Source organism: Falco punctatus, assembly GCF_963210335.1.
Source record: "Falco punctatus genome assembly, chromosome: 2".
Lineage (NCBI taxonomy): Eukaryota > Metazoa > Chordata > Aves > Falconiformes > Falconidae > Falco > Falco punctatus.
In genome coordinates, this window is record NC_137581.1 from 817,159 (window position 1) to 833,952 (window position 16,794).

The 16,794-nt window shown below is 50.4% G+C and overlaps 1 long non-coding RNA gene across 1 annotated transcript; it reads left to right on the forward strand.

The window, feature by feature from the left end:
* Positions 1-4: 4 nt before the first annotated feature.
* Positions 5-13,348, forward strand: LOC308058728. The gene is made up of 2 exons (XR_013925936.1): positions 5-5,948; positions 6,094-13,348. It is a non-coding gene; the product is annotated as an uncharacterized lncRNA (long non-coding RNA).
* The last annotated feature ends 3,446 nt before the right edge of the window (positions 13,349-16,794 follow it).

Genomic DNA, 16,794 nt, shown 5'->3' on the forward strand with positions numbered 1-16,794 from the left:
ATGGAAAAGTCACAGCACCAGGGATAGGGAAAACATTTCTTTTTTAACATTTCAGAGGGGGGGGGAGCTTCCCAGGCAGTTCCCAGCCCTGCACTCCCCCAGCTGCTCACTGGCAGGGGATCGTGCTCCTCTACTGCAACCAGCGCTGCCACCACAGGGGCTTGCAGAAGCGGATGCAGCGGGGCCACTAGTGGCGTCTCCACCGGTCCTCTAGGAAGCCACGCAGCCAGGTGTAGCCCTCCCGCAGGCGTCGTCCTGCCCAGCACAGCTCTAGGGCCACCTGGCCACGTGCCCTGCACCTGGTGCTGGGTCCTGGGGTCTGCCATGGTGCTCCTGCCCACGGAGGTGATGTCCTGGCCACTGGTGCTGCTTCTGCCTGGCTCCACGGGGCTCCTCTTGTTTACCTCCATCGGGCTCCTCCTGCCTGCTTGCACAGGGCTGCTTCTGCCTGGTCCTGTCTCCTTATGTTTGTCCTTGTCCCCCTCCGCAACCTTGTCCATGTCTGTCCCCACCCCTGGCACCTCCACTCCAAGGCCCTTAGGCCACACTCTGGTCCCCAGCAGCCCCAGCAGGACCTGGACCTCCTTCCTCACTTGGGGGATGAAGAGCACCCAGGCGGGGCTCAAATGACCGGTGGCCCTGCCAGCCCTTGCACCCCCTCGCCACTGGGCCACCTTTGCTTGCAGCACTGCCTGCAGCTGATTGCTCATTGTGTGCGTGGCTTGGACAAAGCTGTTGGTCTTGAGGAAGAGCTCCCTCATGGCCACGCTCATGACTGGGGGGCTGCCAGGGGTTGTCTCCACAGCTATGGGGCTCTGCGCCCTGTCCCTGTCCCCTCTGTCCTTGGGGACCCACTCTTCCTCTGGCTGTGCTGGCAGCTCCAGTGGGGGCTCCAGGCCAAGGGGCACCCCCACCTCACCCGCTGGACCCTCAGCATCCTTGGGGGACAGGGAAGATCCTGTGCAAGTCAGTGCTGCTGGCGGCACCGGGCCAGGGCTCGAGGAAGGAGTGGCTGGAGCCCAGGGAAGGTGTGGAAGCCAGCGTGGCCTGCGGGGACGGGTGCTCCCTGCTCTGTGTCCTGTCCCCACTGCCCCCGGGAACCCACACTTGCTTAGGCCTTGCTGGCAGCTCCAGGGGAGTGTCCAGGCTGACGGCTGCCCTGGCTCTCCTGACAGCCCCTTGATGGCCTTGCAGGACTCGGCGTGGGGGCACACAGGTCCCTGCAGCCTGTTGCGCCCGGCCAGGGCTCTGGGAAGGAGCAGGGGGAGTTCAGTGAAGACGGGCTTCTCCAGCACAGGGAGTGCGGCACGGTCTCTGGGAAGCAGTGCTCCACGCTTGACGCTTCCAGGCTTGCCCTGCAGAGGGGGAGAGGGAAGAGACCCCCGCTGCACCCGGCCCCTCCGGCAGGACTCACGGGCAGCACACCCTCCTGGGCCGGCAGGCAGCGCTGCCCAGCGTGGGCAGGGGCAGGGCATGGGCTGAGGGTCTGGGGCAGGACCTGTGGGTGTCCCCTGCGCTTACCCCATCTCCACGGTTGGGGTGGGCTTCTCTGCTGCTCCATGTGCCTGGGGAGAAGCTGCCAAGAGAGGAGATGGTGTGAGTGGCCAGCAGCCCAGAGCCCCAGGCCAGGCCTTCTGCAGGGTGTCACCCGTTTCCAGGTCACTTGGAGCTGGAGCAAATGTGAGAAAGAAATGAAACTCTGGGCTGGAGACAAGAGTTTAAAACCCACCTGGGTGAGGCTGTCTATAAAGGAGCCAGGAGACACCTCGGTTCTGCCCCCACCCAGCCTCATAGGGATCGGGGACTGGTGACAAGCAGCTTCCCCCCCAATGCCTGGGGTTACCCTGAAGCCCCTGCACTTTGTCCCCAAGTTTGGCTGAGCCCACCCCCGCCGGACTGAGGGCCAGATGGGGCTGGGCATGCTCCTGCAGCTGCCTGGACCTGCTTCTGCCTCAGGTCCCTGCTGAGACCCCTGTGAGCAGTGCTGGCACAGGGCTGGGGGCTCTGTGGGACCCCTGCCCCACTTTATCAAAGGAAGAAACACCCTTTTGTTATATCGCTGTATACGAGCTGTTGCAGTTTTACCTCAGCCAGTAATAAGTACCATGCAGTCGACTGCTCCCTCCCCAGTGCCCCGAGAAGAATGGGGAGGAAAATTGGCAAGGAATGTAAAACCTCAGGTCTGAGATAAGAACAATTTATTAATTAAAATAAAATAAAATAGGAGGAAGAAAAGTCAACAATAGTAATAATAAAAACAACAACTCAAAAAGCTACTTGGTACTAAAACTTTGCTGCGTTGAAGTTCACATCTTACTAAAGCAGAGGGTTTTTTTAAACAGATGGATTATTCATAATCAAACACTCTATGATCATATTACAACACCTCCAGTACAAAACATGGTGAGGATTGAAATTGTTTCAGATGGTATCTCTCCCAGAATACTAACCACAGGGGAAATCAAATCGTTTGCACCAACAGATTGTGTGGTGGGACTGCGACCGTGATATCAGTCTAGATGTGAGGATTCCTATAATAACCACAGAGAACGCGGTATGGTTCTGCACCCCAACTTCTCCTCTTCTTTTACATCCTCTGTTGCTATCGGATTCTTGAGTTCTAGTATTTCAGGTATCTTAAACAAATACCCGTGCGTTATCTAGAGGAGGCAGCATCAAAACGGTGTTATTGGTGTTGCGAACCAAAGAGCAACCTGAAGTTCAATCTGACAAAGTGCAAGCCGTAGCTCTTCAATCAGTGCAGCTGATCACCCCACATCAGGTTATGAAATCTGGAGCGATGCAGTCTGAATCTTGGGCTTCATCAAAAGCCACACAGCCAGCAGGCCCAGGGAGGTGATTGTCCCCCTCTACTCCACATTGCTGAGATCCCACCTGGAGCGCTGCGCCCAGCTCTAGAGCCCCCCACATCAGAAGGACACGGACCTGTTGGAGCGGGCCCGTCGGAGGCCACGGAGCTGGTCAGAGGGCTGGAGCCCCTCTGCTGTGGGGACAGGCTGGGAGAGCTGGGGCTGTGCAGCCTGGGGAGGAGAAGGCTCCGGGGAGACCTTAGAGCAGCTCCCAGTGCCTGGAGGGGCCGACAGGAAAGCTGGGGAGGGGCTTTGGGCAAGGGCAGGGAGCGGTGGGACAGGGGGGAATGGCTTGAAGCTGAGAGAGGGGAGATTTAGGTTGGACGTGAGGAAGAAACCCTTCCCCGTGAGGGCGGCGAGGCGCTGGCCCAGGCTGCCCAGAGCAGCTGTGGGTGCCCCATCCCTGGCAGGGCTCAAGGCCAGGCTGGACGGGGCTGGGAGCAGCCTGGGCTGGGGGGAGGGGGCCCTGCCCCTGGCGGGGGTGGGACTGGCTGGTCTTGAAGGTCCCTTCCAGCCCAAACCATCCCCTGATTGTGTGATTCTGTGGTATTAGCTGAAGGAGCTGGAGCAATGGCATGCGTATCACTGGAAGGAGACTGCAGTCCTGTTTCCCTCCCTTATCACAGGATGGTTGTTGGGCTTTCTACTCTTGTACTACAAGGTGCCCTGGATACATTTCTGTGAGATCAACATGCAAATAATTGGCTCTGGTTGGCCGCTACTGTAACTAAATCATCTGCTTTTTGTATTGAGGAGGATTAACAGCTGCAGATCTTCTGATGAGTCTTTGTGAGGCCCATGTGACTGTACTGTGAGCCCTGGCAACACCCTGAGAGAGAGAGGGAGGGAGGGAGATCACCAGTCCTGCACCCAGCGTCAGACCTGCCAATGGGGGTATTCGGTGCAGAGAGCACTTCAGAGGCTTGTACCTGCTCCTACTTACTGGCCCCAGCCCCTGGGCTTCCGGAACCGCCTCTCTCCCCAGCTCCAGGCGTGCTGGAGACACCCGTCAGTCAAGGGAAGGGACACCAGACCCCACCTCCCCGTGACTGCCTGTTGCTGCCTCTGGAACCTTCTCTCGCAGCGTGGCCCTGGCTCACAGCACAGTCAGTTGGGCCACATCCCTTACGGTGGCCAGCAGCTCAAAGCCCCACATCAGGGCTGCTGTGGGGTGTCACCCGTTTGTGGGGTGCTCAGTGCCGGGGTTGCTCGCTGCTCTGCTCCTCCGCCCGGGCTCTCGCCACGCTCCTCCAGTGCTTTGACTTCTTCCCTCAGCCCTGCAGGACCCCCAGCAGCTGGGTGAGGAGGTGAGAGCAGCTCCCAGCCCCACGACGTGTCTGGGATATCGAGCGCTGAATAAAATCAAGTACATGGTTGGTACCTGAACAGTTAGGTTCAGTTACAGGCATTTTGGTACGCCCTGGTAAGCGCTTTGTAAAGCACCAGCAAGTCGTTTGTTTAAAGAAAGAACTTAAAGAAAGAAGAAAGTAGCACCATGCAATGAATGAGCTGGCTGGAAGCTTACCACAAGAAATGAGCTCAGCAAAACTAAGCGCTAACTAGGGGAAAGGTAATGGCGACCCGGGGAGATGGCAACCACCGACTCACTGACCACTGACTCAAGAGACGCCCCTGGCCCAAAGAGAAGCAGAGGCTGAGCATGCGGACTAGTTAACATAAAAACTGAGAGACTTGGTTAGCAAATAGGAAAACGAGTCATAAATACTGAGAGAAATATGTAACTTGTCACCAGTGAAGGCTGATGTCTTGGTTTGCCAAACTGTATAAACAGCATAAAGTTCCGACAGCCGGGGAGCTGGGCGTTTGTGGGTTACCGCCCAGTGCCCTGCTTTGCACAAACTAGAACGCAGGGATAGAAATACCTCGACTCGGAGTGTGAATTGGCGCTGCGCACCGCTCACCGAACTCGCTACGGCACAAAAGCCCAGCAGGTGCCACAGCTCTCCCCCGGGCACCGTCCTGCCCAGCCGCGCCCTGGGGCTGCCTGGCCACGTGCCCGGCCCACGGGTGCCCGGTGATGTGGGCTCTGCCAGGCTGCTTGTGCCTGGCTCCACGGGGATGGTGCTGGCCAGGCCCGTGGAGCTGCTTCTGTGTGGCCCCGTGGGGCATCTCCTCGTCACCTCCATCGGGCTCCTGCTCCGCAGGAACAGGCCATCCCCATGGGCCAAAAGACAAGCTGGCGGGGAAGAGGACTGGCCTGGCTGTACAGAGAGCTTTGGCTGAAAGTCAGGGAAAACAGAGGAGAGTTTCTGACCTTGGGAAGAAGGGCAGGACACTCGGGAGGACCACAAAGATGCTGTGAAATTATGCAGGTGGGAAATCAGAAGGGCCAAAGCTGTGAGCCAAAGCTCATGGCTTGCACAGGCGTGCTCTACTCTGGGTTAAAAGCTGGCTGGCTGGCTGAGCCCAAAGCGTGGTGGGGAATGGAGTCACATCCCGCTGGCGGCCGGGCACACCGGCTGCTCCCCAGGGCTTCCTGCTGGGGCCGGTTCTGTTTAATATTGATCAACACCCTGGCCGAGGCGATGGAGTGCTCCCTCAGTCAGTTTGCTGATGACACCAAGCTGGGGGAGAGTGTTGATCTGCTTGAAGGTACGAAGGCTCCGCAGAGGGCTCTGGGCAGGCTGGATCGATGGGCCGAGGCCAATTGTTTGAGGTCCAACACGGCCCAGTGCTGGGTCCTGCACTTTGAGGTTCAGAGCCAAACCGGGTGGGATCACAGGGGCAGTGCAGCAGCTGGAGGCACTGGAGGAGGCAGCCTGCAGATAGGCCCCCAGCCTCACTGCTGAGCAGAAGTGAAAGTCCCAAACCTCATCACAGCCGTGCAGGACCCCAGGAAAGCGGCCGGGTACAGCGCCCGCTCCCACCCTGAGCAGCACCAGTGCTGCTGCTCCCCCAGCACCATTCCCTCCCTGCTCCACGGCTGATCCCCGGCCGCTGCGTGGGGGACCCACAGGGGTGTGGGGGGGCCAGCAGCCCCCTTGAGCAGGAACGCCTCTCAAGGTTATGCCTTGAGGCTGAGAGATCCCGTGCCTGACGCCAGGCGCCGAATGGCGGGTAAGCAATGGGTTTCGCATGCACGCACTGTTTAAAATGCGTACAGGAAGCTGATACGAAAATCTGTGCATCCCATCCACGCGTGAAGCATAAGAAATAGTAGAGGTTTGACCGCCGATCCATCTGTGCTTCTTAAATGTTTTAGATACCTACAGATACTGATTAGAATTCAGTCAACTAACGCCTAGACCAGCTCTGGCTGAGTGACCTCGGACTCCTCTTCTGCGACAGCGATGGCGGCTTGTGGAGTGGCTGGAAGAAAACGGGCATATTATGAGCAATCCAGACCGAATAACTTGGTTGTAATAACAGGCTGCAGCCCTAACAAGCTGCAGGTGTTATGAAGGACGTATGCAAGGCCAAGGGAGATAAAGAAACTGTGTATTCACAGAGAGATAAGAGAATAGGACAGAAAGATGAGGAAAAACCGGGATGCTTGCACAAGGGGGGAGCAGCGTGTGGGCACCACACCGGGACCAGTCATAAGGGAGGTGGAAGTGTGTGAACCGGTAGTTTTAACCTATCACTTTTTAAATAACAAAGCCTATGTAGCGTGTGTATCGTTTGCTGAGAGTATAAATTGCTGTAAATCTTTTAATAAAGTGGCACTAACTTGATCACATTGGTTGTATAAGTTGTGTCTGAGCCTTCTGTGCCAACAAGTGGTGCCTGAACAGGGACCCTCTCGTTCATGCTTCCAGGAGCAAAGAGGTGGCTCAGAGGGGGCATAAGAAGCCAGTGTAGCAGGCGCTGCCCCTGTGCCTGGGAAGGCACGTGCGCACAACCGTTGGAATCTCGCCCTGATCAGGTGAGCGGTCAGGGAGCAGATGGGGTCCATGCTGAGCAAAGAGGAAGCAGCAGTGGTGAAGCTCCTCCAACATATCCTCTCTAAGAGAGGGTTATCTTATGATGAGGGAAGCCTGAAGAGGTTGCTGTCATGGGCTTGGCAGTGAGGACTGATCCCCTCAGTGGGTGCAGCCTTTGAACTAGACACTTGGGAAAAGATTGGCGCAGCACTGTGGGAGGACATTAGTTCAGGCTCTAAAGACAGTGGGAAGCTCTCCACAGTGTGGAGGCTGATCCTAGAGACTCTGAAAGAGACGAAAGCAGAACGACAAACCACCGCATCTGCTTTTGCTGCCCTGTCAGCAGAAGTTGAAGGCGCTAGAGCAAAAGACTCTGCTACTGCTATGACATTCTCGGGATCCTTGTTCCCAAAAGCCAAAAGAAGGGACAGGGATACATCACGTGTAGCAGTAGTGCGGCTAAAAGGCCAAGAGCCAAAGGACACGAATCCTCAACCACTTGAATCTCCCGGTCCAAGTTCAAGAGAGCAATCCCTGGAACGTACGTATAACGTCTCGACAGAGGACAGCTTCTATCCACCTCTGCCTCCATCCACGCCTCCGTCACTCCAATCGGCATCTGCAGAATGTTGCTGTGGTTTGGAGAATGTGCAGCTGCAAGATCTCATGAAAAATTGGAGCAACTTGAGATGGGGGTGCGAGAATCGGCGCAGCCTGCTCCTACAGCACTGCCACTATCTCCCTTTTTTACTAATCCTTTTTTACAGGGGGGAGGGGGGGAGGGCAGCTCTGAGGAGACATTAACGGCAGGACCGTTACCACCGCTGGTTCCGATGGGAGGCGTGGGGGTTAATTGTAATCCAACACATCGATGGCGGGCAGTCATTTGGGATGCAATCATAGAGGGGCAATTTGGGCAATTTGGGCCGATGGCATTTCCTGTGATAGTAACACCACAGGGTAACGAGTGGGAACCCTTAGATTGGAAGGTAATTAAAGAAGCGAAATTAGCAGTAACACAATATGGGTTAAAATCTCCATATACTAACTCAATAATTCAGCATATTTTCACGGCAGATTTATTAACTCCGTATGATGTGCATATGGTTGCACAAGCTTTGGTAACGGCTTCTCAGCAGATACAGTTTTTTCAACGCTGGCAAGCAGCCTGTGACACTGCCGTGGCCACGCCTCGTCAGCAAGGGGATCCGCTGTCCGGAGTGAATGCCCAAATGCCGATAGGCGCCGGCCCCTTTGCTAACCCTGAAGTGGCAAGTGGGATTCTGACCCGAGGTGTTACGATTAATGCAGGAACTAGCTCTGAAAATGATTTTTGCCCTCCATGATGACAAAATAGCGCCAGCATTTACGGGGATAAACCAGGGACCTACAGAATCTTATCCAAAATTTATAGACAGACTGCATGCCGCTCTCATGAGTAATCCTGATCTGAATGAGGATATGAAAGTAAAGTTTCTTGATATGCTTACTTATGATAATGCTAAGAAAGCTTTAAGCCTCCTGCCGCGTGGGTCATCAGCTGCCCAGCTGTTGGAGGTGGCAGAAAGAACGATTGATCAGGAAAAAACTGCCTTTATGGCTGCCGCGGTAGGAGCTGCAGTGAAGCCACTTGTGCAAGGAAAAAATAATTAACAGGAAGCAAGATAGAAGACGTTTTAATTGTGGCAGGATGGGACATATTAAATCACAATGTCATGTTCCAGGCACACAGCAAAAGAAATGGTGTGTGCAGTGTCGGAAAGATAATCATAACACCAGTGATTGTCAGGAAAAGGGAAACAAGACACAGAGCGCGTCTCGCCCTCGCGCTACGACACAAGTCCAGGGTGCTTGGACCGCTGCTCCGCCACCACCTCCAGAAGCGCCGGAGTGGACCTGGCAACAGCAGTAGCTATTACTTTTAGCGACACCACAGTTCAATTGATTGATTCAAATCTTGTGGGACCTTTGGGACATGGTTTAAGCACCTTATTAATCAGATGTTCTTCAGTATCTAGGAAAGGTATTTTTGTAGTCCCAGGACTTACTGATGCTGATTTTGAGGGATGGATTAAAATAATGGTTTACAAACTAACTCCCCCTATAACTATTAAGGAGGGATCAAAAATTGCTCAATTAATTCGTTTTGAAGCAAAAGTGCCTAACGCAGAACAAAAGAAAAGGGATGTAGAAGGTTTTGGATCCACCGGTCAGCCCGATGTTTTGCTAGCCATGGACGTCAGTCGGGGAAAACTAGAGGAACAAACGGAACTGAGACACCCAAGTGGACAAGTGTGCAAATTGCAGACGGTTATAGACACTGGAGCTGATGTAACGATTGTACCTTTTTTTAAGTGGCCTAGGCAGTGGCCTCTAATACCAGCGGCTACCAGCATTGTAGGGGTTGGTGGGACTCAAGCTACCTTTATCAGTAGAGACATAATTGCATTTGTTTTCTGATGGTAGGGTAGTAACTACATGTCCCTATGTAATACATCTGCCTGTGGCACTAATTGGAAGAGATCTGCTCAGTCAGGTGGGAGCTCGGCTCCTTACTTCGCCTTTTTAGGGGTGGCCACTGTTGAGCAGCTGATTCTAAAAATCAGCCGGAAAACTGATGATCCAATTTGGATTGATCAGTGGCTGCTAAAGCAAGACCAGCTGCAGATTGTTAATAATTTGGTGCAGGAACAATTAGATGCTGGACACATCGTGCCTTCAACTAGTCCATGGAACACCTCAGTTTTACAATCCCAAAGAAATCTAGGAAAAGGTGTCTGTTACATGACTCACGAGCAATCAATGCTGTTATGTGTGATATGGGCGCCTTACAACCTGGGCTACCCTCTCCAGTTATGTTACCAGAGGATTGGGATTTGGTGAGTATTGATTTGAAAGACTGTTTCTTTACAATTCCTTTACATCCACAGGACACTGAAAGGTTTGCTTTTACAGTGCCATCGATAAATAAAGCAGAGCCAGTGAAAAGATATCACTGGGTGGTGCTGCCGCAGGGAATGAAAAACTCACCTATGATGTGTCAATTGTTTGTTGTCTGGGCTTTAGAACCTATTCGTAAGCAGTATCCTCATTTACTTATTTATCATTACATGGATGATATTTTGGTTGTAGGAAAACAACTGGGTTCTGAGACGATTTTATGTCAGCTCACGCATAGTCTTGGAAAAAGGGGGTTGAAGATAGCCCCAGAGAAAATTCAAAAGAAAGGGCCGTGGTTGTACCTGGGTTGGATCATTACAAATGGAATGATTCGACCTCAGAAACTGAAAATTAACACAGCAATAGAAACATTGTCTGATGTGCAAAAATTAATGGGAGATATCCAGTGGGTTCGTAATATCTGTGGAATTACGAACGATGATCTGAAACCATTGATGCCGCTCCTGGGAACATCTGCACAGGCTCAGGAGCGCCGTCAATTGAATGTAGATCAGCAACAGGCTTTGCAGGTGATCACCAATAAGATAGTGACAACTGATGCTCACAGACAACTAGATGACCAAGCTCTTTCCTTTATGATAATTAACTCAGGAGGTGAGCGAGAACACCCATTAGGGGTTATTATCCAGATGGGAGAAGGGAGACTGCATTTACGAATTTTGGAATGGGTTTTTCTCCCTTTCCAGCCCAGAAAGACAGTGGTTACATGCCCAGAATTGTTTTCACAGCTTATGATCAAAGGCAGGCAGCGAATTGTAGATATCTCAGACCTTAAACCGACAGTTATATATGTACCTGTGTCTCAACTGTATTTGAACTGGCTGTTGTCTGCTTCAACCGAATTTCAATTAGCAGCTGCTGATTTTTTGGGAACTCTTACTAACAGTTACCCTTCGGACAGACTTTTGCCATTGATATCTCATCAGCGCATTGAACATTTGCCTTTGCGATCGGAGGTTCCTGTAAAAGGGATAACTGTTTTTTTACTGATGCTGGACGAAAATCTCAGAGAGCTGCAGTCACCTGGAAAGTAGGAGAAACTTGGGAACATAAACTACTCCCTGGGGTGACTGGAGACTCTTTACAGACTTTAGAACTCCGAGCTGTTATTTGGGCATTTCGACACCGGTTTCAAGAACCTGTTAATGTAGTATCAGACTCATTATATGTTGTGGGTACGGTACAGTGTTTGGAACATTGTATGGTGAAACCTGTGTGAAATCCTGTATTGTATACTCTGTTGTTGCAATTGTTAATGCTTTTGAACCAACGTCGGGATGAATATTTTATTGTGCATATTTGCAGTCATCAGAAATGCGGAGGTCTCGCATTAGGTAACACTCGAGCTGATCAGCTTATCACTCCAGCCTGGACAGGTCCTGTTGTTAAAACCTTTGAACAAGCTAGATTATTACAGGAATATTTTCACCAATCAGCAGAAGTGTTGGCCAGGCAATTTCACATTCCTGTGGCTGATGCTAGAGAAATTGTACAGTCCTGCCCTGATTGTCAGAAGGCAGGACTTGGCCTTGATTTGGGGGTGAACTTTGGGGGGGGACTTTGACCCCTACAGCTTTGGCAGATGGATGTAACTCATATCCCAGAATTTGGTGGGCTTAAATATGTGCATGTTTCAATTGATACTTTTTCCCTAGCACTCTGGGCAACGGTGCAAGCTGGTGAAACAGCATGGCATGTAATTAAACATATGCATGCTGCCATTTTGGAGTGTCTGCACAAATAAAAACTGATAATGGCCTGGCCTACACTTCTCGGAACTTTACTCATTTTTGTCAGCTTTGGGGTATACGTCATGTCACAGGCATACCGCACTCCCCCACGGGACAGGCCATTGTGGAACGAGTGCATCAAACACTGAAAGAGCTTTTGCAAAAACGAAAAGGGGGAGAGGTACTGGGTCCAGCAGAGTGTCTTGCAAAAGCGATATAAGTATTGAACTATTTACGGTTTACAGGTGATAGAAAGGAACCGCCAGTAATAATACATAGTTTGGGTTTGAGATCTGGGGTAAACCAGTGTGGAAATAGTGTTTTTGTTCAATACACAGATGTCGCTATAGGAGAATGGAAGGGACCTGCGGAACTAAAAATGATGGGGCGAGGATATGCTTGTGTTGTTACAGATACCAGTGTTAGATAGATTCCGAGTAGCTGGGTGCGGCCCTGGAAAGGAGACCTTAAGAATAATGAAGTAGAGGATCAGGTTGAAGTAGAGGATCAGGTTTAATTTTTTATGTTTTACAGGGCATGGGTCAATATCGACGGTAGCCTTACATCCTGAGGCACTTCGATGACACCAGCATCGACTGAACTTGGCCTTGACCCCATGTGAGCGCAGCTGCTCAGCTCAGAACAGATCAAGAAGAACGACACAGCTTGTAGAGAGCATGGTCTGAACTGTCAACCTTGGGTTTTAATACATTGCACATGGTGTGACAAGAAGACTTGGAGAGTCGCACGTGCATGTGATCGGGATAGTGTGTTTAAATGTCACTCATGTAATGATCGGGTTGTGTTTTGTTCTGAAGTGAGCGGGTTGTCTGACCTTGTAGGTTTGTTAGCATATTGGCAATCTGCTGTTAATATAGAAAGACAAGTGTGAATACTTAGAGAATAACAGTAGTTTTCTTGAGGTTTTAAGCTTAATTAAGGAACTTGGGTGAAGGGTTTTTAGCAGAAATTAGTTTCAGGCCTCTACGATGCTTAGCTTTGCAGTGTATTAATCAGAATAATAAGATAGTTGACAGGATTTGTAGAATTAGACTAAACATTCCTCGAAGCTTGCAGGTGCATTGGAGCAGTTGGAAAAAGGAGGTAAAATGATGGCAACACCTCAAACGTGGAGCATAGTTATGTTGATTTGTTTTCTACCAGGTAGGGAGGGGATTTTTGACATTTTACCTAGAACAAATATTTGAGTAACATGGGCAAATACAGCTGGGGTAACAGATTTTTGCCTGAGCTTGCAACAGCATGTTACTGAAGGACATGATCCTTTTTCTGACTGGCTCAGTAGCCTCAGGCTAAGGGGATGGTTGCAGATTGCAGTTAAAGGAGCATTGGTAGTGTTAATAGTGTTCTTGATTTTGATATTGTTACTACCTTGTTTGTTTCAATGTTTGCAATGCATAATGAATGGGTTAATTAAACGGATGTCCAAGAATGGGGTCTGGATTGCTCAAAAACAAAAAGGGGGAATTGTGGAGTGGCTGGAAGAAAACGGGCATATTATGAGCAATCCAGACCGAATAACTTGGTTGTAATAACAGGCTGCAGCCCTAACAAGCTGCAGGTGTTATGAAGGACGTATGCAAGGCCAAGGGAGATAAAGAAACTGTGTATTCACAGAGAGATAAGAGAATAGGACAGAAAGATGAGGAAAAACCGGGATGCTTGCACAAGGGGGGAGCAGCGTGTGGGCACCACACCGGGACCAGTCATAGGGGAAGTGGAAGCATGTGAACGAGTAGTTTTAACCTATCACTTTTTAAATAACAAAGCATGCATAGCCTGTGTATATTTAGCTGGGGGTATAAATTGGTGTGGATCTATTAATAGCACCTGTACAGTATATATTGCTGTGTATCCCTTGAATAAAATGGCACTAACTTGATCACATTGGTTGTATAGGTTGTGTCCGAGCCTTCTGCACCAACACTCCTAAGCTCCAGTCTCATCTCTTCTGCTCTCCTCCACTCCAATCCCATCTCCTCCACTCTCTTTGCTCTCCTCTGCTCTCCTCCACTCCAGTCTCATCTCCTCTGCTCTCCTCCGCTCCAATCTCATCTCTTCCGCTCTCCTCCACTCTCCTTCACTCTCCACCACCCTCATCTGCTCTCCTCCGCTCTCCTCCGCTCCAATCTCATCTCCTCCATTCAAATCTCATCTCCTCTGCTCTCCACCGCTCCAAACTCATTTCCTCCACGCAAATCTCATCTCCTCCAATCCAAACTCATCTCCTCCACTCTCCTCCACTCTCCACTGCCCTCATCTGCTGTCCTCCGCTCTTCTCCGCTCCAATCTCATCTCCTCTGTGCAAATCTCATCTCCTCCGCTCTCCACCACTCCAATCTCATCTCCTCCACTCAAATCTCATCTGGTCCGCTCTCCTCTGCTCCAAACTCATCTCCTCCATGAAAAGCTCGTCTCCTATGCTCTCCACTGCTCCAATCTCATCTCCTCCGCTCAAATCTCATCTCCTCCACTCGAATCTCATCTGGTCCGCTCTCCTCTGCTCCAATCTCATCTCCTCCACTCTCCTCCGCTCAAAACTCATCTCCTCCATGAAAATCTCACCTCCTTCACTCTCCTCCACTCCAAACTCATCTCCAAGCAAATATTATCTCTTCCACTCTCCTATAACTGCAAACACATCTCCTCCACGCAAATCTCATCTCTTCCACTCCAAACTAATCTCCTGTGTGCCAATCTCATCTCCTCCACTCTCCTATGCTCCAAACTCATCTCCTGTGTGCCAATCTCATCTCTTCCAATGCAAACTCATTTCCTCCACTCTTCTTAGCTCCAATCCCATCTCCTACACTCTCCTCTGATCTCCTCTGCTCTCCTCCACTCTCCACTGCCCTCATCTGCTATCCTCCGCTCTTCTCCGCTCCAATCTCATCTCCTCTGTGCAAATCTCATCTCCTCTGCTCTCCACCGCTCCAAACTCATCTCCTCCATGCAAATCTCGTCTCCTACGATCCAAACTCATCTCCTCCGCGTAAATCTCATCTCCTCCGCTCTCCTCTGCTCCAATCTCATCTCCTCCACTCAAATCTCATCTCTGTTCTCCACTGCTCCAATCTCATCTCCTCCGCTCCAATCTCATCTCCTCCACTCAAATCTCTTCTGGTCCGCTCTCCTCTGCTCCAAAATCATCTCCTCCATGAAAATCTCATCTCCTCCACTCTCCTCCACTCTAAACTCATCTCCTCTGTGCAAATCTCATCTCTGCTCTCCTCCTCTCCAAACTCATCTCCTCCACTCAAATCTCATCTCCTCCACTCTCCTCCGCTCAAAACTCATCTCCTCCATGAAAATCTCATCTCCTTCACTCTCCTCCACTCCAAACTCATCTCCGAGCAAATATTATCTCTTCCACTCTCCTATACCTGCAACCTCATCTCTTCCACGCAAATCTCATCTGTTCCACTCCAAACTCATCTCCTGTGTGCCAATCTCATATCTTCCAATGCAAACTCATTTCCTCCACTCTCCTTAGCTCCAATCTCATCTCCTCTGCTCTCCTCTGCTACAATCTCATTTGTTTTGCTCAAATCTCATTTCCTCCACTCTCCTTCTCTCCAATCTCCTCTGCTCCACTCAAATCTCATCTCCTCCGCTCTCCTTCGCTCCAAACTCATCTTCTCTGTGCAAATATTATCTCCTCTGCTCTCCTTAGCTCCGTTCTCATCTCCTCCAAGCAAATCTCATCTCTTCCACTCCAAACTCATCTCCTCCATGCAAATCTCACCTCCTCTGCTCTCCTCCACTCCAATCTCATCTCCTCCACTCAAATCTCATCTCCTTTGCTCTTCTCCTCTGCAAACTCATCTCCTCCACATGTCTCGTCTCCTCCACTCTCCTCTGCTCCAAACTCATCTCCTCTGCACAAATCTCATCTCCTCCATTCAAATCTCATCTCTGTCGCTCTTCTCTGCTCCAAACTCATCTCCTCCAAGCAAATCTCATCTCCTCCACTCTCCTCCGTTGAAATCTCAACTCCTGTGCTCCAGTCTCATCTCCCCATGCAAATCTCATCTCCTCCGCTCTCCTTCACTCCAAACTCATCTCCTCCACGCAAATCTCATCTCCTCCACTCTAATCTCAACTCCCCTGGTCTCCTCCGCTCCAAACTCATCTCCTCTGTGCAAATCTCATCTCTTCCACTCCAAACGTATCTCCTCCGTGCAAATCTTATCTTCTCTGCTCCAATCTTAACTCCTCCGCTCTCTATAGGGGAATTTTTAAAGGACCGAGGACATATGTTACCATTGTCTGGGTTGGACAACCCAGGCCTGTTAGTTGAAGCTGCAGAGCAACTTTAAATTGTCCTTGGAACAAGCAAAGTGAGAAAGAAAACAGGCTATGCACGAACAAGAAGCCAGGTGCAGAGCAAGTCCTGGGAACTGTGAAATCAGCACACTCTCATCGGCACACTCCGATCAGGCGCCTTCAGCATGCTCACTAATCAGTGGCACAAACACCCGCATGGCCAGAGACTCTTATCCAATCACCTGTGTGTAAAGTCATGTGAGCAGTCGGTTTAAGTTATAAATATGACCTGTTTGTTTAATGAGGTGAGCACGGCATGTAGCCGTATTGGTGTGGTTGTTGTGACTTGGCCAACTCTCCACAGGGGACCCTCATCGAGACTAAACCCTAAGACTTAACCCTAAGACTTAACCTTAAGACTTAACATTAAGACTTAACCCTAAGACTGAACCCAAAGGCCTAACCCAAACACCTAACCCAAAGACCTAACCCTTAACACTTAACCCTGAGACTTAACCTTAAGACTTAACCCTAAGACTTAAACCTAAGACTTATCCCTAAGACTTAGCCTTAAGACTTAACCATAAGACCTAACCTTAAGACTTAGTGTTAAGACTTAACCCTAAGAGTTATACCTACTCTGACGCAGTATATGATATGGTTATCTGATTTTTATGAGCTATGTGTAGTAGCCTTGATTGGAAACCTTAATCGGAGAATTGCTGTTAACTAGGAGCAGTTGGCTGGAGAAAATAATTGTGCCAATTCCGTGACTCAGGCAACGTATCCCAGGGACAACTATTTACAACTGAATGAGATGGCTATTACGGCAGTCAGGATACCGGAGTCTTGCCTCAGTCTTGCAGGGTCCTAGAGAGTCACTAACTTTAATACTAACTTTATTGATCAGCTTCAGAATACTTTGCAACAACAAGTCGAGCAGGAGGAAGCTCAAGGGTTGCTTTTAAAACAACTAGCTGTGATAATGCCAATGAAAATTGTAAGTGGGCAACTTTCACAATCGCAACCCCAACATGTGTCAAATGAGTATAACACAGAACA